Raw genomic sequence first — 22,826 nt, 5'->3', positions numbered from 1 at the left:
TAAGACCCTGCTGCCCGCCGGGCGCCTGCCATTCAGCATCGCAGTCACGCCTCACAACAACCCTTGGGATGGCGATGAGAGTTGCCTCATGTCCAAAGCAGGACCGAGCTTTACCCACGACACCACACTGCCGTTTCTTTATGACCTTAGGTGAGGAGAAAAGGATGGTGACGGAATACTCCTTGAGCATAGTTGGAATTTACCTGGATTGACCTGTAGGTTCCAGCCAGCCCCAAGGGGAGGAGAAAGAGTGCTCATATTTTATCAGCTGAACCACCATGAGATCCCCAGGAATAAGGGGCCTGACACTACGTACCTCCTGCCTTTGTGCCGGGGATCATGCCAGGTTATCTCCTTATACCTTCCCCACATCCTCCCATCAATCACCGACCCCACATGATTGATGAGAAACTGTCTCAAAGAGGTTAAGTGGTGCCTAGGATTGGTCCTTATTTTCTCCGTGCCCTTATGACAACATTTAATAATTTTTCTGAGTAACTGGCCCTTCTAAGTACCTTAATTAGGGAGGTCATCTTTGCTCTCTGCTTGTCAAATGTTAGTTACTTGAGAAATGCCTTCCATTTATTGATATATCAATGTATTGATGTGTGTGTGTGTGCGTGTGTGTGTGCACGTGTATGTGTGCACGCGTGCCACCTCGACGCTTGGGTTCCTCTCGACCAATATTTTGGGTATATGCCAAGGGGAGTGTGCGCAAGCTATTTTGAGTTTCTGTACTTAACGCCTAGCAACTTTAATAAACTTCATTCCTTTAGGTAGTAGACTTAATATTTCAAGTATGGTTTTAATTACCATCCTTCTCATGTTGAAGGAAAAACCAGGAAAAGGGGGGCGAAAATCTAACCTATGAGCATTGCCAGTGATTCCATTCTTAGTGAGAACGAAGGCCAGAATTCCAGAACATAGAGGCTAGAGTCTCTCTAAATTGTTTCTTCAGGCATGGGCACATCATGCTTAAATCATTTTGAATTTCACTGGGTTCTATTCTTCCAGCACAGGCTGTAAACATTTATCTTTGGGCTTTCCCAGAAATGTGTCTTATGGAAGGGATTAGCTGTTTGTGCATTTAAAGTTCCGAAGGTGAACTCCTCTAACCTAACCCACATAATTAAAGTGGAAAATTTCTGGTGGAGAAAAAAAAAACATCAGGGAAAATACCATGTTTGGGAAGAGAGCTGGACTCCTACGGTCTCAAGAGATGGCTCTGCATTCTCGGGCACTTAATTATAACCCATCTCGCTGGGCGCTCTAGTTCTTTCCTCTGCTCTGTCTTATCTCTGCGTTGAGATGATCAGCAGCTTGAGGGCGTGGCATTGGAGTGGGGAGAGTGGTTGGTTTTATGGTATAATATTTAAAAACGACTCAATTTTTAATGTGGAGTATACAAGGAAGAAAAGATCAAGTAACAAAACAGAGCAATAGTTTTATTTTACCGATAAATCCTGTTGGTATAAAACAAAACCAATGTGTGGAGCTGGGTTTGAAAACTCAAATAATACAGACAAAAAACAAAATGAACATGAAAAACCCTGCTCTCCTCACCCGAGTTTGGTTCTGCTCTACAATAACTATCACTGTTAACATTTTCTTGTGATTCCTTCCTTCAATTTAAAAAATATATTCATCGTATAATTTTAGCAGCACCCAGAAAGCCCTCGTTTCTACCTATTGTCTGTCCTCTTTGCTATAATGGCTGATATTTCACCGTTATAGATTCACTCCTTTCCATGTGTATGCTTAAGGTACTTCTTTTATTCAAAGATATTGTTATTTAAAAATTCAAGTGATAAGAAGCAATGTTAAAGGTTTGTGGAGATTGTGTCTGAATGGAGAGTGCTGGTTCTAGAGTTACACCACTTAGATCAAATCCAGGGTCTAGCCCTTGCTGGCTCTATTTAACTTCTCTGTGTCTCAGTTTCTTCATCAGTAAGGCGGGGTAATAATAGTACTTGCTTCATAGGGTTGTCATGAGAAATGAATGAAAGAATACATGAAGAGTACTGAGAACAATGCAATACATGTCATTACATAGTAGGTCTTGAAAAACGCTAGCTATTATTCCTATTATATAAAATTAATAACTAAATATAAATGGTTTTAAAACAACTGCCCTTTTTGAGTGCCTAATACATGCTAGACACTGACCATAGTGCCTCAGGTACATGGCTCATACAATCCTCCATACAGCCATAAGAAGTAGGTACTAGTAATCACCCATTCTACAGAGAAGGAAACTCAAAAGCATAATGTAACTTGCCCAAGGTCACACAGCTAGGTCTCAAGGATGAGCTGGGCTTTGAGGGCACATCTGTATTTTCACTAAGCTAGCTAAAACCACAGGGAAATTTCAAAGGGGGGAGCACAGAGAGAGACTTCTGGAGATGCTAGTGAAAGCGTGGGTGATGCAGTGGGACAGCACAGAGTGGGAGGGACACCTGGAAGAGAGGGGGAAGGCTGGTGAAGTGGATGGAGTTGACATCCAGGGAGCTGAGCCTGTCATGCGATTCTGCCTGGGGCCAGTGCAAGGTCTGATTTCTTTTGTGGTCTCCCATGGTGCCTGGAAGTTGCAGGAAGCCAAAGGATCCAAGTCTTAAATTCAGGTGTTCCATTTCCACCACGAGTTCCATGACCTTGGCAATTCACTTCACTTCCCCAGCAAGTTTCTTTTTCTGTAAAACGGGGATCACGAATCCTGGCTCACCTACCTACCTCATGGAGCTGTTGTGAGGCTCAAGTGAGTCTGGGGACTTATAAGTGTTTGGCTAACTGGAAGGCACTGCCCAGAGATGCTAGATATTGTTATTGACTTGATGATTACTGGTGAGTTAAAATGGGGGATGCATTTGGTCCTATAAAATTTAGATTTAGAGAGGACCCCAAAAATATACCTCCATGGGGAAGAGTTTATGGTACCAGGGATGCTGGTACTGTCTGCGTTCAATTCAAGAACAGGTAGGGAGCCTGGGAGCCTTGTGGATGAATAATATCATCATTATGTAGTTGCAGTGATAGCAGGTTCGAGGATCATACCATACTCAGCCTTCTCTTCTCTGTACTTCCACTCCTAGCAATTTGGGGCAAGGTGGGGACTGGTGACATCCTCTGTGATGTGTTAGAACTTGTCCTGCTTTAAGGTCTGGTCAGCTGCACGGCCACATATCGCATGGAGACACAAAGCAATCGACAGCATCCTAGCCATTTCTTATGGATCCAGTATCTTGGGTCTAGGTTGTATTTCAGGCCAACTTTTAGTGAAGTAGATCAATGCTTGAAGCACATAATATAACATGATTCTTCAAGAGTTGGATTAATTGTGTCACAGTCACAGTCTCAGTTCAGGTTCAACCTTTTAAAAGTTTTATTATTGTATAAAGTGATCAATCAGGAGGAGAGGAAAGACAAATGCTCGACTTTGGCCATATTTCTCCCTCTTCTTTGTCAGCAAATGTTCCTCTCCTAGTCAGTTCATCTGGACTGTGCTGGAGAAACTGGGGTTAAGGCAGATCCATGATGGAGCAAAATTTGAACCAAGGAAGAGGCAGTCAGGTGCTCTGAGTGGAAGGCAGACTGCTCCTGGGCTAATCAACCTTGGTTTTACATGAAAAGAACCTGGGGCGCTTTAAGATGTTCAGAGTACTGAATCCCACCCACGGAGATTCTGGATGTCCTGGTCTAGGGTATGGTCTGAGCACCCCGTTGATTCTAATATGTAGCCAAGGATGAGAATTACCGGTCTGGTCAGAGTAGCTCTTGGTAAAACCATCAGGTGTGGCAAATTTACTTTGAGGGTCCTTGTTCCCCAACTTCTGTTTTCTCTGTCTCACTGTCTCCAGGACCCTCTCCTATATCTCATCCTGCTGGAACCTGCTTTCAAAGTGTTCCCCAGCAAGGTATTAGTCGATAAAAACTTAAGGGTTTAGACCTTCCAGAAGTACATGCATTTTCATATGGGATACTTAAAGTCAAAATGACCTGGAGTAATCTAGCTACAGAGGGGTGAGCAGGTGGCTGAGATGCATCTGAGCCAACAGCTTTCTAGTCGTCATCACTGTAGTAACAGTCAATACGTATAACGAGCAAAACACTGTTCTAAGTATTCTCTCTCCATATATGAATACATATCTTCACTCACTGAATCCTCCCAATAGCCTTATGAGACAGGTGGCTTACATTGGATAAACGAGACACAAGAGGGTTGAGCAATATATACAAGGTCTTACAGCCAAGAAATGGTAGAGCCAAGATTTGAACTCAGGAAGTCTGACTTCAGGTACCATCTTTTAACCACTCACTGCTCAAATGACCTCAATGGTCCCCACCAAGGGCAGAATGGAGTCTGAGGACTAGTTCTGTTTCTCCAACAGGAGATGTTGGGGAGCTTCCCCTTATTTTTCCCTTTCAAAGTCCCTGAGGCAGTACCCTCTATGGGAGATTTTCATTATTCCTAAATGTTGCCCTTCCCTGTGAGAGGGTAATACTTCTCTTGCTTCGTCAACATCAGGCTTGGCCATGTGACTTGTTTTGGCCACCAATAAAATGTGAGAGGAAGTGATGTATGCTACTTCTGAGCAGAAGCCTTAAAAGCCATCATGTTGTTTCTTTTCTCCCTTCCAGCAGGATATTGTTTTGAAGCAAGGGAGGATCTGCTCCTTCAGCCCAGGACTCAGAATAAAGACAAAGTGGAGCAAAGATACAACCACGTAATTTAGATGAAATGGAGCAAGGTGAGACAGAGGGATTACTTTCATGTAATTTTGTACACGAAAAATGTATCTTCATTTTAAGTCACTAAGGCTTGGGGGTTGTTTGTTAATGCAGCATTACCTAGTAAAAACTGACTGATACACCTGCTGAATATCAATATTTTTAAGCTCAAGTGCCAGAAATGCTATAAGGATAATATCCTTAAATAACCAATAAAATACATTATAATTTATCCAAGAAATATTGCAAATAGGCTCAAAACAGATTTCCACCTTCTACGAATACTTTTTATGCATTGACCCATCCCCATCTCAGAATGCTAAGAGATCTGAAGCATTTGCCTAGCTCAGTACATCCAGAATTCATTCACCAGCCCAATACTTACAAAGAGAATCAGAAAGAAAGGATGAAGTAGATTAAGAGTTATTTTAGGTTTGAGGGCATTGGATAGCATGGGAGAGAAAAAGTATCTATTTTCCTTTATAGATGGGAATTAGTGGCAAGACTTGATAAAATTCTCCCTTATCTGAGACAGAAAATGAAAGAATCCTTCATATAAATTCTGTGTTCCATGCTTCAGAATCTGTTGCTCCTTTTAATTCCCAACTTCTTGCTTCCGTCTCATACAGTTTACAAACTTATGGCCCATGAGCTGACTGTGGCATGTTGAATCTTTTATTTGGTTCATATGTTGCCTGGGTATTTATATCAGATTGATGGCCAACACTCAAAATTTGAGATATTTCAAGTAAAAAAAATGGATATTTCCAGCTTCTCTTGAAAAATCAAAAATTCTGGTTACATTGGGCCTGGGAACCATGGGCTAGAGTTAAGCAGCAGCTGCCCTTAAGGCTGAGCGTGTTCTCCACAGTCCCCACCTCTCTTTATTGCCTCATACCATTCCCACTTCACTTATTTGTATTCTTTGCTTAATCCATGCAGCCGTGGGAGTTTGCTTCTCTGGGGGTCAACTTCCTTCTTTATCTTTTCTTCCCTTCTCTCCCCTTCTCTCCCCTTCCCTCCCCTCCACTCCCCTCCTCTCCTTTTCTTTTTCTTTTCTTTTCGTTCTTACTTCTTCCACAGTAAGGAAGGAGATCTCTGGGAGCCCATTTTTTGCTGCCCTGAGGACACAACTCTCTGCCTTTTCTTAGAACCTGAAGTGACCCAAATTTGACAGTCCAGCTGTTTGGGTCCCAAAGAGAGTCACCTAAGCTATCTAAGACCATTCTGGGGGTGGAGGGAATAGATGCTTCCCTCTGGATATCCTGACTATGCTTATTCAATGGATTCTATAATATTTACTGATTTGCATACCTGTGTAGCTTGAAGGTCTTGGAGCAGCATAAACCTCCTGCCCACTAGATAATTCTGTTGCTTAACAAACCATAACAGCTCTGATTACATGCAGAATACTAGCAGTAAATGGTTTGAAAATGATTTTACTATTTTCTGTTATGGAAAACTCACATGTAGGAACATTACGGAACTGTTTTGAAATTTCTTTAGCCTTCCAAATGTAAAATCACTAGACTTTGATATTTTAGCAATTCCACGTTTAAAATATCAGAGTTAATGAGACCTGCACCTGCTTTATTGACACCTACACTGGAGAAAGTCATCAACACCATATGGATGAAGTAGTCAGTGGGTGGGCATTTCCAATCCTCTGGCACGCCCTTTTCTTTTTCTGCACCAAAGTCGTTGCTAGACCAACTTCTCATTGACTAAAACTTCACACCAAGGCTCAAGGATTATACACCTAGGACTTGGACTGTGCAGATTGTGATATGGGCTGTGGGCATCAAGATGTACACTGGGGTTCCCAGTAATAAAGTCATTCTGAGAGCTCTCACACCAGCACTCAGCTAGCTGTAACCTTCTCCTGCATGCCTTCTAAGGACATTAAGACTGGACATTTTATTTTGTTTCCGTTTTAGTTTATTTGAAGGTTTTATGATGTCTTAGTTGATTGGCTCGTGGGACTTCCAAATAAACATGCTGCTTTTAAAAATGGCAAGTTGTTTTTATTTATTTCTCTTAGGTGCCCAGTGACTTCGGGGTATATTAGGCAGCTTTAAATTATAATTAAAATAATAACTGTGGACCTAAAACAATAATAGACATTGAATTATGTGAACACCAAATTAGGATGTTCAGAAAATCTGTCTGAAGGAAACCAGGGTAAGCATGGAATTAAAAATAGTTATCTTTGTGGCAATGTGACCAAAGGAAATTTCTCTCTAATAACAACCTTGTTATTATTTTTTTGCTTTGTTTTGCCTTCCTACAAGGCTACTCACATTTTTATTTTTTGTGTTTGCTGGACTTGGGGTGTGTGTAGGGGGTATCTAGTTCTTTTGGTGACCTTGTTATGATTTTACAGACAAGAGAAAATAATAAAACCTGCCTGTCATCTGAGAAAATCATTGTATTTTAATGATTTCTTGAAAATTTCTCAAGTCCATGGGCACAAGCAGTAGAAGCTGGCATTGTGCTTCACTGAATGCCAAATCCTCGAGCGCTTCTGAGTCCCTCTAAGACACACACACATCTGCATTCCTCCATCTGTCATCTTAGCTCATCTTCCTCTCCCAACTGTTCTTAAATTAAATGACTACGTCTAAAGGGAGATTTTCTCGGGAAAGCTTATGAGAATTTGTCCAAAGGCAAATTAAAACATTGCAATGTAATCACCCAACTCAACTCACTGCTTGGCTGGTCTCAGTGCCTTTTCTTACCCAAAGGAGTTAATCAATCTTTGGGCCCCATATGGAGGAAAGCAGGAAGAAAGGGAAGTCAAGGGAAAATGGAATCCACTGGCTGATGGTCAGAGTGTCAGGAAATGAAGAGTGGGGCAGAGAGGGCTGTATCATGTGCAGTGGATCCAAAGGCCAGGGCAAGAGGCATAGCAGGTAAGAAGTAAAAGAAAGCAAGCATCTAGTTCTAGACCCTCCTGGCATGATGCTTAACCTCAGGGATATGAAAATTCACCTTCTCTCACCCCCATGTCCCCAGAGGTGAATGGATAAGAGTTCCTGCAATCATCACAGGCCACTAGGAATGACAGGACTCTTCAGCTTGGCTGGTCATTGCCCTTTTATTCCCTCGATGCTCCACGTGAATTCTTTCTTAACACTGGGTTGAAGGGGACAGCTTTCCCAGAAATTACAACTTGTGGGAATTTATCCGAAGGAGACAACTGGAAAGATTCATCAAGCACAAGGATGTTCATTAGAGTATTGTTTAAGATAACATTACTATCCATCCGTAGGGGATTAGTTAAATAACTGACAGTACATCCAATACTGGAATGCAACACAGTCATTCAAAAGGAACATGCAAATCTGTAATTCACTGGTGTGGTACGTGTTTGGACAACATGTATAATATGATATCACTGACATAAAATAAGACAAATATATGTATATGTCTGAAGACCAGGCATCTCATAGGATGCCTTTCAGTTTAACAGTGTTTGCTTCTGGGTGGTAGAATTTTGGGTGATCTTAATTTTCTTTCTGCTTTGATCAACTGCTTGCACTTTAAAAAGAGATTATATATATGTTTTTTATAATCAGAAAAAAGCTTAATGTTAGGTGTATATTTGAGAGAAAAAAAGAGAGCAGCCTTGGTTAATGGCATGTGAGTATCTGTGCTGCTCTGCTAGTGCCCCCAAACCCCTCAAAAAGTCCCAAGGAACTGAATCCGGAGAAAGAGGTTTGGCTGGGTCATGATGGGAACAGGGGGTTGGCTGCCGCGGTGACGCTCCAACTCTTGATTCCCAGGCTACGACAGTCTAATCTGATCATCATTTCCATTGGAACTTTACGCTCCCCACTAAACACTCAAAGTGCTTCTTCAGATCAATGCTTTCAGTTCATCCCCAGATGACCTTTGTAAGGCAGAAGTGGGCAAGGAACGTGAAGTCTCCTAATCTGGGGACCTGAGACACTAGTGCCTATGGGACTTGAGGGAAACCATGGCGCTGCTGAGATCAGCGTCCTGGTCCTTGATCTCTCCACTGAGTGCTTCTTTGCCTAACCCATAGCGCCTCACTTTTAGCAATGAAAGGGAAAAGGTTTGAAAGAATCTTTTTAGTAACTCAGGAGATGGAACGGAAACCTTCTGCCCTTTTGTGCATTGAGATGTTCAAGAACTGGATTATATCTGATGAGAGTGCCAGTTAGGAGAAATGTTCTTGGACCTTGGAAGGCTATCAGTGGTCCCGATTCATTCTGATGCTGCAGAGGACGCTTCCTCCTGGACGTTTGGAGCCTGGGATAACAGTCTTATCCTACTATGAACTACTGCAAACAAGGCAAGGGTTAACTTGCCTGGGTCTCAACCTTTTTGTACATAAAACGAAGGGGGAGAGTGGCATCAGTCTTACCTGCCCCAAGGCATTCTTTGAAGGACCAAGTGATGTAACAGATATGAAAGTCCTCATCTCTTTGACTTCTCTCTGACCTTCTCTAGAAGAGTTGGTTGCCCCCACCCCTCGCCATATTCTTGTAATAGACTACCAGTTATGCTATGGTCTTGATATCTCTGCCTCCCCAGCAAGGCTCTGAAGAACAAAGTCAAGAATGATTCTGATTCAATACAACCCCATCTCAAGACCTAGCACAGCGCTTAGCACGTGGTAGTTTTCAATTAACGTTTGTTGACCAGGTGAGTGGTACAAAAGTCTGAAACGCTCTTCCAGTGGGAAGCATTAGGAATTGCCACTGTGAAACAGGTGGAACCATCCTCTTACTGAACAACACACAATTTACTATCCATTTTTTTTTTAAAAGCCCCACACCTCCTCTCTAAGACTGTTAGAGCACGTGGAATAACAGTAACAACTGCTGACACGTGAGTGATGATTTGTGCCAGGCACCGCACGAAGCCCACTGGGTGAACTGCATCATCTCCTCCTACCGCCCTCACTTTGAGGTGGGTTCTGTTACCAGTGTTCCAGATAATGATGCTGAAGCTCAGAGGACAGTTTGCTTGGAAACCAAAGAGAAGCGGTCTGGAATCCATTTTCAAGCCCGAGCTCTTGACCGCTTTTCCTGACTGTGTCTGAAACCAATCTGAACCAAAGATCAGGCTGGTTTAGTACCTGCTCATTTTCATTTTAACTTGGGATTTCTACAGAGTTAGCCTCTTTCAAATGCTCTTGCAACCAGTCCGTGTTCAGCAGGTAAAACTGAGCAAGGCCACAGGGGAGGCTTAGGTGGGCTGTGTCTCGTCCCCTTGCCTCTGACAACAGCTCACCTTCAGAGCCTCAGCTCAAATGTGGTCCTTTCCTTTGTTCCTTAAATGTTCCCATTTTCTTTTACTTCCCTCTCAGTTTCCTCTTAACCAGCTGAGTGACAGAAACTCAATGCTGACCACTTCATTAGTCGACGACCTCGTCCCCCTGGCCTCCTGCCCCGCTGGCTCTCCTGGGCAGGTTGCCTTACGTCATAAGTCCTTGCTAAGGGTCAGGACCTTGGAGCCATCAGCACTGGGCATGTTGTTTTAATACATATCTAGAGAAATCAGGCCTGTCGGATCACATTAGGCCCTATTTGTGCATCGTACGCCAATCCCCACGGTGGAGATGAACTGTTACCTTTGAAATACAATCATGGCTGGTTACCAGTGAGTACAGAGCACAGATTATATTCCATCAGGGAGGCCCTTCTAATCTGTCTCTCCCCTCATTGGCAGGGCTGCCCTTCTACTTGTACAGAGAATATCCTCATAAACAGCAGTGTTGGAAAGGAGCAAGGCTAAGAGATACAGCATGTTTCTAAAACCAGATGTGTTAATGAGCACACAAGGGTCAGTGTGGTATGTGATAGCTCAGCGTCGCGGGAGCCCAAGGTAAACGGGCAAGTTGTTGGTATGGCGCTAAAACTGTAAAGTTGGCAGCCACCATCGGTTGAGGGATTACCTTGTGGCAGGCATTGGATTAAGCATTTTATATGCATTAGCCCTTTTGGTCCTCATAAAAACCTGGAGGTCAATACTACCATTAAACCCATTTTATGGATGAAGAAACTGAGGCTCAGAAAAGTCCAGTGCTTTGCCCAAATTCACAAAGCAATTAAGTGATGGGGGGCAGGGGGTGGATTCCAAAGCTGCTTCCAACCACGAGGCCACCATGATTTTGCCCTGATAGTATGTGGTCTCTTCTTTGGGGTGGGATTTTAGGTGGTGTTTCCAGAGAACCATAATGAAATTCCCTTTTCTATTTAGGGAGGGGCCCCAAATATCTCACTTGACCCAACAGAAGATTTGTTTTAATACGGAGTCTGGGACTAAGCCAACCTCCCTTTTTTTTCTTTCTTCTCTGGGATTGGTTTTAAACTCATTCCTACATCCCGTGGGAGTCTGGCTGGACATATCCCTTGACAGGGGCTAGAAATAGCTCTCAAAGCCTATTTTTAAGGAAAATGTGATGTCAAAAAATGAGGCAGGAATGGACACCAAGAAGAGAAAAGAATACACCAGAATGGAGTTAAGGAGTGCTTAACCAGGAAATGCTCAGAGACAGGAAGAGTAGGAAGGCTGACAAAAAGATGAAAATTGGCAGAGATGCACTGGGGGGATGGAAGTGCTTTCCTACTTGGGCAGCGTATTTCTGTCATATTCCTGTGTTCTGCCCTTAGGAAGCTCAGCCAGGGAAGGTAAGTGCCGTGGCTCTGCTACAAACCCACGTTTCTATCTAGACAAACAGGGCCTGACAAAACACATGCAGAATTGCCCGCTTGCCTCTTTCCTGGAACCTCAAGGCACAATGCAGAGGTGTCTAGTAACACTGCAATTTCCTTTGAAATGTTTGGTTTTGTTTGGTACCCTTGTCTGGTGGGTTAGTCTTTTTGACTGCGTTAACTCACCTGGTATAACATTTTCTTTCATTGAGAATCAAGAAGGCTGGAACTCACCTCTCTTACTCGGGCAAAGCTGGACATCATCCAATCACGTGTGGCTAGACTTCTGGAGGCTGTAAACGATATCTTCCGAGCTAAGGAAGAGAGGAAAGAACAAAAACACTGTTGGGGAGACAATTGGTGAACGTTTGTAGGCCAACTGGTGAATGAGAGACAGGATGAGCCCATCCTTCTTCACTTATTTTTCTTGGATAAAATTTGCATTTAAGGGGGGCGTTTATTAAAGTCGCCCCCACCTAGGCCACTATCACCAGCAAATGACCCAGCTACCTGTGTTCATTCCATGTTGACAAAGCTGGAGAAAAGCACATTCTTTAACTGGAAAAGGAGTCTTTACAAATGCAACTCAGGGCGGCCGACCTCAAGACAGCATCTGATATTAATTAGAAATTATAGAACGCTCTAAGTTGAACTAAAGAAATTTTGGTAGAAGGATCAGACGAGAATGAGGAAAATCCAAAGTGAAATCCCGTGCTGATTGAAAGAGACTGCAGCTCCCGCTTCTCTCCCCAGCCACCACGTTACTATATGTCTATCCCAGGGAAAGTGTTCCAATGGTGTTAGCTACTGAACACTTGCCTCTCTTTCCATTCCCCTTTCCCTGGGTAGCTGCGGTGAGTTGGCTGCCGAGATGTAGCCCTGAACCTATCCGTCAAGTCTAGGGAAGAGAGAGTTAGAAAGGCAAACATTATCTGGGATCAATATCTTTACAAATCCGAAGGAAACCCCAGCTCCCAAAGGGTTAAGCCAGGGAAGGAAAAGCCATCAGGCTGTTTAGTGAGTTAATGTTTTTATTGATGGGGGGAGGCCTTTAATTCCGTAACAGGAAAAGTGGGGAAAGTGGCAGATTGTTTGGCTGGGGAGAAAGGAGAAGGGAAGAACATTATCTGTATATATGCACCATGCTCTCATTCCCCCTGCATTTAAACCCCTGAAATCCATGTAATGCACAAGACTTTCTGTAACCTTGAATACTATTCAGTACAAGGTGTTTTTCTTGCTCTTATCCCCCTCCCAAAGTGGAATCCACATCTTCCCCTAACAATTTTGCTATAATGCACATCTCAGACTAATGCTTGCATGGAAGAGCACGTCTTAATTTAACAACCGTGTTATAAAGCACATCTCAAGCTAACTTTCCTAGGATAATCCATATTTCAACCTAACTACCCTGGCATATCACTTCAACCTAATTCCCCTACTGTAAAGTACATTGCAATCTAACACCCTCATATAATGTACATCTCAGTCCATTATTTTGTATTTTGTAAGCCATATTTTGATATGTCTTTTCCATTAAGGAGCAGAACCGTCTGGAGACAATGGCTATCCCTACTCTGAAAGCTTCCGTGGTTCTTACATCGTCCTTTGGTGACAGGCTGCTGATGGATATGCTTCTGAACTTTCACCTTTGCCATCTTGGGTTCAACTCTGGCTTGTTTCTGTACTTCAAGCCTTAAGCCTCCTGTTGGGAACAGGGGTGACCAGGGAGCCCTGCCTGGCCCTGATGGGCCTTCTCTCATGCTAACCAGCAGGGCGGGCCACCTCAAATGATCAGAGGCTACCTCAGGAGAGGGACGTCGGAGGCCAATGTCAGGGTCAGGGGTCAGGGTGTAGCTGCTGGCTAATAGAGTGTGAGCTAACACTGTTGTCAAATTGCTGGGCTGAACGACAATGCCTGCCTCCTGCTGATGACCTTACCCCAGGGGAGGGGGCTATTGGCTTTATTGGAAATCTGCCAGTCTCAGAGGTGATGGAAGTGGCTGATCATGGCTAAAGAGTGTTTGATTGTAGATGGAGAGCCAGTTCTGTGGTTGGTCCCCAACTGAAAGGCTTGCAGAGCTGCTTATTGATGGCTGAGTTTTCCACATGTGATGGATTTCTCTTCTGTTTCACAAGCAGCTGTGTTACCGTTCAGTTGTGGAGGTGGGCTACAGTGGCTCGCGGACATGGAATTTTCCGGAATCGAGAGCCACGAGAGGCGATGCTGTCACTGACTTCTGGGACGGCACCAACCTCCTATTGCTGGTTGAATGGGTCTGATTGGTTCTTGAGAGGAAACCAATCCAGAATGAACTGACAATAGATGTAAGAGGTCCTTCTGTTCCACGGCATTTTGGTGAACATGAAAGAAGACGACGAACATGTGTTCTAGAAGACATTTAGTATTCCAACCATCAACATCTCAGCCTCAAATTTTCAACCTATCCCATGCAAGAGGAAGACATTAGATTTACCTACTGGTGGTATATAACCAAGCTAGTAGTGCAATTAAATATTTGAGGAAAAGGAGTTACTGAGGACTTGTGAAGTATAGTATGAAATCAAGAGAGACAAGTACAGGAGGCAGAGAACAAAGTTTAGAGATAAAAAATGATCTTTATAAAACACATATGGATCATGGAGCATCACCAGCTAATACAAACCCCCATTGCAGCCTGCTAAGACAGACAATGAAAGACTAGAAAGCATAAATGGGAGAACAGCTTATTGAAATTGCAAGGTTATTCTCCTCGTGTGTGATACCTTGGGAAAACTCATATAGATATGGTAGCACTGGTCTTTAAGTCTCTAACAGAGATGGTAAAGCATTTGGGGGGAGCAAAGTGAGGTTATGAAGTGAATTTGAAGGGTTTTTCCTAGAGAAGAATCAACTGAGGGTGATTTATCAATAACCTTCCAGTCTATTACATGACAGGACAAGCAATGTGACTTTAATCCAGGTCAACATGGTATAATCGCATAGAGTGAGACTTTGGCTTGACTCTCGTGACTATTTTCACATCTTCAAGTCTCAGTTTTCTTCTTTGTTGAGGGGAATCCTTCTCTTCACCCTCCACAGTTACAAGGAGGATTAATTCAGGTGTAGAACTATTAGCAGAGTACCTGACACAAAGTTCACATTCAGTACATGTTAGTTTTCTTTCCCTTAAACTGTGGCATGGGCTTTCTGATACTGGGCATTAATAAATATGGGGAACTTGGACAATATAAACCTTCCCCTTATGAGTTAGCAAGACAATCGGTATTTAGAAAGTTTAGGTTCACTTGGCCACAGGAGGATGACCTAGATCAGAGGTTAGCAAATTATGGCCTACTGCCTACTTTTATAAATAAAGTTTTATTGGAACACAGCCATGCTCATTCATTTACATATTGTCCATGGCTGTTTTTGTACTACAGTAGTAGAACTGAGTTGTTGTAACAGAGATGGTGTAGCCTGCAAAGCCTAAAATATTTACCATCTGGCCCTTTACGGAAAACGTTTGCTGGCCCCAAACCTCTGACAGTGGAACACTCTTTCTCCCTTTTGTTTGAAAACAAAATGCCATGTTGAAATCCAATATGCCAAGCAGGTTCAAGCAGCAGATATTTCCCGAGGGAGCTAAACTCATCCCTGCTTGACACAAATACTTTATTGTTGGTGGAGCTTCTGAAGGTTCCAAGGTTCCATGGACCAGTTTGAAAACTACAGACTGGAAAAATCCCAGGATATTTTTTAAGGTCCTGGAAACTCAGTGATCTCTTCAGAGATTAGAGAATGGCACAGTAAAAAAAAAATAATAATTTTTTTTAACCTAAATATGTGATGTTGGGCAGGTTGCTTAACTTCTCTATGCCTCAACTTCCTCATTTAAAAAATGAGGAGGGCTTCCCTGGTGGCGCAGTGGTTAAGAATCTGCCTGCCAATGCAGGGGACACGGGTTCGAGCCCTGGTCTGGGAAGATCCCACATGCCGCGGAGCAGCTAAGTCCCGTGTGCCACAACTACTGAGCCCGAGCTCTAGAGCCCGTAAGCCACAACTACTGAGCCCGTGCTCCGCAACAAGAGAAGCCACCGCAATGAGAAGCCTGCGCACCCAACGATGAGTAGCCCCCGCTCGACGCAACTAAAGAAAGCCTGCACGCAGCAACAAAGACCCAACGCAACCAAATAAATTAATTAATTAATTTTAAAAAAATGAGGATATTTGCCTCACAATTTGTTGTCAGGATTAAATGAGATAATATATTTAAAGCACTTGAAATAGGGCCTGGCTCATAGCTAGTGGTCAGCAAATGTTAATTACTATTGCAATTGTTATTAATATTGGGTGCCTTCATTTGCCCCGTGGAGTCTATCTGCATATTGCTCTAAATAACCCTAGCGACATATTCTGCCTATTAGTTAATTCAGTTGCTTACTCGCTCAACACGTATTTTGTGTGCTGAAGTCACCATTGGTAATCAAACTCCAGTCCGTCCAATGCCAGCTGCACTCCCAGTCTCCTCTTGCTCGGTCTCTTTTGGCAGCTCACGTTGGTGTTTATTGCTCCACATCTTCAACGGAGTTTCATAGTGACACCACCGCTCAAAACAACTTCCTAATCCTCCATCTCCGACGGCTCCACGATTAATTTTTCAACTAGCAGTTTGGTTTCAATGCCTACGAAGTAATTAGACCTTAAAGGCTCTTTACTGGAATTTTATCTTGTCAGCGAATGTGAAAGAAACAATAATTATTATTTAATATTTATCGAGTGTCTTCAGTGTGATATGTAGATTCACGGAGGTAACCTGCCTTATTGTTGAAGATGACAGCACAGTACAGTCAAGTGTGTCTTAGCAAGGTAGTCAGACAGTTCTAGAGACCCAAAACAGGAGGCCTGAATTCTCAAATCCTGCCATTTGTCATGCTACTCTATCAAATGGCACATCTTGGGGGTTGAGAGCTTCCTAATTTGTTATCCCTAGGTGCATCCTCTAAAGTTTGATTCCAAAATGGTGAATCCCAGAGAAGACATCCAATGATTTCTGTACCAAGCAGAGGGAGCTCTTTGGGGGGGTAGGTTTTCCATCACTATCAAGAGAATAATGGAATGGACACAACTACGGATGCCATAGGATGAAGATTTGAGACTCTTTAACTTTATCCTTTATCCCCAGAGATTATGTCAGGTTGCCCAGACCGAAGTGCAGAGCTGCCTGCTGGGGTGGCAGGTGGACAATATCATCTACTGGCTGCTAAGAGTGCCCTCCATGCAGCTGGGGGCTAGTGTGGTCCAGAGACCACCCTTACCAGAAGAGTGACCTTCAGCAAGTTGCTTGATCACCCTGAGCCTCAGTTTCTCCATCAGCAAATGGAAATAACAGTAGTTACCTCACAGGATTGTTTTGCAGATCAAATAAAATAAATATACAGTAAATGGTAGTTGCTGTAGTTATCATTCATATTATTATAATAGAAAAGAAATAGAACCCATAGATCCTGTTTTGGGGTAGCTTACAGAATAGCATGGGTATAAACATAAAAACACAACTTGGAAAATATTAATATATTTACATCTAATTAATGTAAATTAAAATATTAGTTGAAAGCTAAAGGTATCAGGGTGACTCATGGACATGGTTTGCTCTCATGATTTGATGTACATAGATTGTAAACTCCTGAATGACAAGGGTTGCATCCAGTTATCTCTCTATCCCCAGCATTTCATACCTGTTGAACTGAACTGAACTGGATTTCTTTGTAAGTTCAGTAGAATCCTACCAAAAATAATCACTGGAAGGATTAAAGGGTGCGCAGATGGGAGATGTGAGGGCCACTCAATTCAGTAAAGTACTAAAATCAACATCACTAAAACAAAAACAGAACCCAAACTCTTATAACGAACGGGCAAAGAAAATGGAATATTATTTGGCAATAAAAAGGAATGAGGGGAGGACTTCCCTGGTCACGCAGTGGTTAAGAATCCGCCTGCCAATGCAGGGGACACGGGTTCAAGGCCTGGTCTGGGAAGGTCCCACATGCCACGGAGCAACTAAGCCCTTGTGCCACAACTACTGAGCCTGCACTCTAGAGCCCGTGAGCCACAACTACTGAAGCCCATGTGCCTAGAGCCTGTGCTCCGCAACAAGAGAAGCCACCACAATGAGAAGCCTGCGCACCCAACGATGAGTAGCCCCCGCTCGATGCAACTAGAGAAAGCCGCGTGCAGCAAGAAGACCCAGTGCAGCCAAAAATAAATAAATACATAAATTAATTTAAAAAAAAAAGGAATGAGGGAATGCTACAATGTACGGATAAATCTTGAAAACATGCTAAGTGAAAGAAGCCATTCACAAAAGACCACATACTGAATGATTCCATTTATATGAAACGTCCACAACATGAAAATTCAGAGAGACAGGAAGTAGATTAGTGGTTGACAAGGGCTGAGGGGGTTTGGAGAAAAATGGGAGTATGAGTGACTGCCAGAGGGTGTGGGGGGCTCTCCTTGGTGTGGGGGTGACGAGAATGTTTTAAAATTGAATGTGACGATGGTTGCACAACTTGTGAATATACCCCTAACCATTAAATTGTACACTTTGAGTGAATTGCTTGGTATGTAAATTGTATCTCAGTAAAGCTGTTAAGAAAGTTTAAAAAGAATGGGCAAACATATAGAGATATCTTTGGAATACTGGAAATGTAGGTATATCCCCCAAGGTTATTCAATTATACATTTTAGGGTCTAAAAGTTTACAGACAGTGAAGTTTACAGACTTTTCAAGAGCAGACATAAAATACAAAACTCATATTTTTGTTTAAAATGCCTATAAAGTTCAGACGCACACTATATATACTCTTTTCTATGTATAATATATAGATATATGATCAGCTTATTAAGGTATAATTAATATATAAGAAATCATGAAATTCACCCACTTTAAGTATATGAATTTTTTTACAATGAAAAGAAGTATTTCATAAAAAGAGAAGCATATACGTCAATATGTACATCCTAATGGGATTATTAAGTCAATTTAATTTTCTAATTTTTGGTATATTTTCTAAAATTTCTATAATGAGTTTATATTACTTTGGAAAGAGGTAAATGTTATTCAAATAAAGTATACAGCAAAAAGTGGTGAAGGGCATAGAGTCAGTTAACTGGGGCAGCCATCTTAGGGGGGAATGGAGGGTGTGTGGCCTGGAAAGTTTTCTGGATGGGAAAGAAATGTCACATGTGGAATATGGCAAGTGGCTGATATAACAGGGGGCCTTAAGAGGGATGAACCTGGTGAAATGGTCAGAGGCTCGTTGGAAGAAGGCCTTGAAGAACTAGGTGAAGGCTCTGAGTCTGGTATAATTGGTTCTGAGTGGTCAATTGAGTCCTAGAAGATTATCCCAGCCACCCTACCTCCTGGCCCAAGTGACTGAGGGATGCTGAAGGAAATCCACAAGAGACAGACTTTCTGGGGCTCAGGAACAGGAATGGGGTAGCTCCTTCTGAGCAAAGGTTTCCAATGTGTCTCGTTAGTACTGGTGATTTTGGAAGTTACAGTGATCAAAGGGACCATGCCCTCTTTCTGGAATTGTTCCCCACACCGTGTCCCCATATAATCAAGAACAGGAATAGGAGCCAGCAGCAATGTACAAGGTAGGCTAAAGGGGAAAGAAGCTAAAAGCCAGGAGATCAGCCAAGAGTCTCAGGGCCCAGCAGGAATGGCAAATGGTTTTCAACATGTGTCCCAAATTGGATCCACAGCAGGTAGCTTTGTGATGAGAAGGATAGAGCGCCTGCCTCCCGGCTCAGTGGGAGAGGATGTTGTGATTGATGAGTGATGTCTGCCTCGGGTATAGGAGTGGTAAATGACAGTATCCATGCCATGTTATTTTCCATCCCTGGAAGAGAGGTGCTTCTTGGATTCAGCCTAGCCTCATTTTGTAAGTCCCCAAGAAATCAAAACAAGTCTTAAGTGTCGAGGTCTGACAAAATAGACTTGGAGGTCTAATCTGAATTCCTTTAAATTCCCATGAAAATATTCTAATCCCCATGTGCTCCTTGAATCAAATCCAGGAAGAATTCCCTTGATAACACTGGCCTTGCCTGGGGCCTACCCAAAGCAATGTAAACTTTCTATATCCAGCGCTATACCAGTTAATAGGCTGAAGAATGCAAAAATGGAAAGGATGGGTGAGAAGGGGCTGGAATCTGTTAGTGAGTAGCCTTTCTGTGAGTGATGGATGCAGGTTGCTACCTCTGAGAGACAGCCTTCTCTCACTCCAATGGGAGAGATTTTTAGTACATCCTGGGCATGAAATAACTGTTCATATGTTCCGAGTGATGATGAATTCATTCAAACAACAAGTCAAGACCCTGGATATCACTCAACTCCAGTCAGTCATAACAGCTGACAAATATAAAATATAAGACACACCCTGTTGGCCTTGCTTCTCTTTTTCTTCAATATGCATATTCAAGAATCTCATTCCATTCCTGGCTGTCAGAGACGGTGACAGTTGTAGGGGTTTTCTAGCTTTATCAAGGGAGATTATTTTTTAACCTAAATTATTTTCCATTGTAAATGTTTAAATCCATATTAAGTCCAGATTAATGCAGGAAGCAGCTTCAAAGGATATTGACTGGGGGAAAAATAATAATAAATGAAACTGTGAAGGAGGGGACCCATCACAAGGAATATTTCCAGTTTAGAAAAGAAAGTTGTTTGGATTTAAAAGATATCTAAAGAAAATATGTTTCCCAAGGATTGCTGGTCTTTTTTATAAACACTGAAACTTTGTATACAAACTAGGGCCTAGAGTACTTTTTTTTTCATGACTGGAATTAATAATGCAGATAAACCCTAAATAAATCAGGATTAGTGTTAACCACATCTTGAGGTTTAGGATGTTATAGGAAAATGAAAAGAGAGGAAAAAACATTGGTTGCATTAAAAAAAAACTGTCTGGGCTACTGGGTGAGGTGAAGGGGGCTTAGGGAGGGGACCTGGGAAATATAGAGAAGGGAGGACCAGCTGAGCTGAGTAACCAAAGACCCTCTAATCACCACAGCTCTGGAGATGTGTTCAAAGGCTCTTTCCTGACCACAGGCTGTGCAAGATCACAAGTGAAATGCAGTTGCCTGGAAGGGGGAGGGGTGTCTGGGATTTTTGGATGGCGCTGCTATCAGGCTTTGTTAAGAGGAGGTCAGCTGGACTCTCAGATTTTAGCATCTCCTCAGGAAGCAGGTTCAACTTTCTGGTTGTTAGGGAGCGATCGTTCCCCCTTCTCCCACACCCCACTTGCCAAACCAGCAAAGAAATGAACAAATCAAGTCTGGATGTTTGTTCCAACCCAGGAAAACAAGCAGCAGCACCATTTCTCCCAGAGCTCTGAATCTGGGCATAGGGATCATTTTTAGACAAATAACTGAACCTTGGGATGAATTTTAATGAAACCATTTAGATTCTTTGACGTTTCTGCCTTGGGGGTCACTGAAAATGACCCCGACCCATTGATTCCAGACTCTGCTCTCTCCTTTCCCTTACATGAGCCCTAAAGGTTGTACATGTAGAAGACTGAGTCCTTTTCCTCTGGCCATCATTACAGGCTTCATTCCTAGTAAATACCTGTCAGTTCTGAGTAAAGAAAGAAGTATTCTTAACCCCAAATCACACGGTTGCAGAGATTTCAGCCTTCAGTGAGGAGTTAGAATTGAGGCAGTCATTGCAAGAGTGGGAACCTGCTCCCCACCTTTTGGCCCAAATTAACTCAGAATGGTCCAGCTTTCTCACTTCCCTTTGGTGCTGCTGCGCTGGGGCCAGTTGGATTTCGTATCCACGTGACACGACTCCCTGCTGTGCCTGCTTCAGCCTGCCTCTCTTCAGTAAATGCACAGACCTCACTTTGGTCCTAATCTTCAAGCAACCAGGCTGGTCTGAGGTTTTTCAGAATTTGGGGAGTTTTGAGAGATCACGTCTCCCATCTGTTTCCTGTTCCGTTTTTCACCACTTCCTCTTCTCTCTCCTGCACCACTGACCGGGCACACACAGCCGCTGGACAGTCTCTCCCTGTCTGTGAAATAACAAGAAGAGTCTGTACAGACGATTTTATTCTCCTCCAAGGTTTGCCATTCAATCTCCCCCAAGACACACTAAAATGGAAAGAAATGAATGACGTGGGGGTGGGCGGCTCCTTTCTCAGCCCTGGATGTAGTTGTTATGTAATCTCTATGGCCATTTGCGGTGACTTCGCCGTAGGTTGAGTACAGAAAAAGCAAATACATTTTTCGGACCTCTTGATAGTTACCATGGTAATTTGAGATTTTGGTAAATAGAAATATGTTCTGGGGAAAAGGTGTAGGTCAGATACAAAACGTTCAACCTTCAGAAAACCTTGTAATACTAAAGACAGGTGAAGAATGGAAGAGATATGGTTAGTGTAAGTCTTTAAAAAAAAAAACTAAAAGGTAAGCTTGTGGAAATGAAGAAGGATGAATAGAATTCCAGCACAAAAATAAAGAAGGACTTTTTTTTTCAGTTGGCACATATACCCTCAAAACAGTTCCACTTGCTCCAAAGCAAAAACAGCACACATTTAAGGGTAAATAATCCTTGGGGCTTTAGGTTTTAGTGGTCAATACAAAGGATGTTATTCCTACACGAAACTGGGAGCATCTCCTAGACACAAGGACTCTGGTTTCCAAAGAGGAAGCTGGGTGAAAATAAAGTTTTTACCCCAATCTCTCAACCTTCCATGTAAACAGAACTGCCAGTGGTGACAGGATGCAGCCCATTTCAAATGGATGCCGGTGATAAAATGATACCCACACATATTTCAGATACACGTTGTTACGCCATCATACAGAGTATACATACATACACAAACGTTTATTTATTTATTTGTAACTTTCTTTCCTGGAATGCAAAAGTCAGGCTCATTTTATGAACTATTTGATAGGTAGGTGAGTCGATCCCACTTAAAGAAGTGATTTGGCTGTACCTATTTACATTACATAAATTGGTACAGTCACTATGGAGAATAGTATGGGGGTTCCTTAAAAAACTAAAAATAGAATTACCATATGACCCAGCAATCCCACTCCTGGGCATACATATATCAGGAAAAGATGAAAACTCTAATTCAAAAAGATACATGCACCCCAATGTTCATCGCAGCATTATTATTATTTTTTAAATATTTATTTATTTATTTATTTATTTATTTATTTATGGCTGTGTTGGGTCTTCGTTTCTGTGCGAGGGCTTTCTCTAGTTGCGGCAAGCGGGGGCCACTCTTCATCGCGGTGCGCGGGCCTCTCACTGTCGCGGCCTCTCTTGTTGCGGAGCACAGGCTCCAGACGCGCAGGCTCAGCAACTGTGGCTCACAGGCCTAGTCGCTCCGCGGCATGTGGGATCCTCCCAGACCAGG

The 22,826-nt window shown here is 42.8% G+C and overlaps 1 protein-coding gene and 1 long non-coding RNA gene across 2 annotated transcripts in view; one reads left to right on the top strand and one right to left on the bottom strand.

Moving 5' to 3' along the window:
* ZFHX3 (zinc finger homeobox 3) overlaps window positions 1–22,826 on the bottom strand; it is a 428,452-nt gene that overhangs the window by 313,925 nt on the left and 91,701 nt on the right. The window contains exon 2 of the mRNA XM_082436143.1: window positions 11,646–11,725. The gene's annotated coding sequence lies outside the window, so the exon portion shown is untranslated. The remainder of the gene's footprint in view (window positions 1–11,645; window positions 11,726–22,826) is intronic.
* The window catches only part of LOC309648081, a 43,675-nt gene continuing 28,693 nt past the window's right edge, over window positions 7,845–22,826 (top strand). The window contains exon 1 of the long non-coding RNA XR_014256467.1: window positions 7,845–22,562. This is a non-coding gene — a long non-coding RNA (uncharacterized lncRNA). The remainder of the gene's footprint in view (window positions 22,563–22,826) is intronic.

The sequence above is a fragment of the Balaenoptera physalus genome, assembly GCF_965194825.1.
Source record: "Balaenoptera physalus genome assembly, chromosome: 19".
Classification (NCBI taxonomy): Eukaryota; Metazoa; Chordata; class Mammalia; order Artiodactyla; family Balaenopteridae; genus Balaenoptera; species Balaenoptera physalus.
The sequence above is the reverse complement of the archived record's forward strand: the minus strand, read 5'-3'. Positions and strand labels throughout refer to the sequence as shown.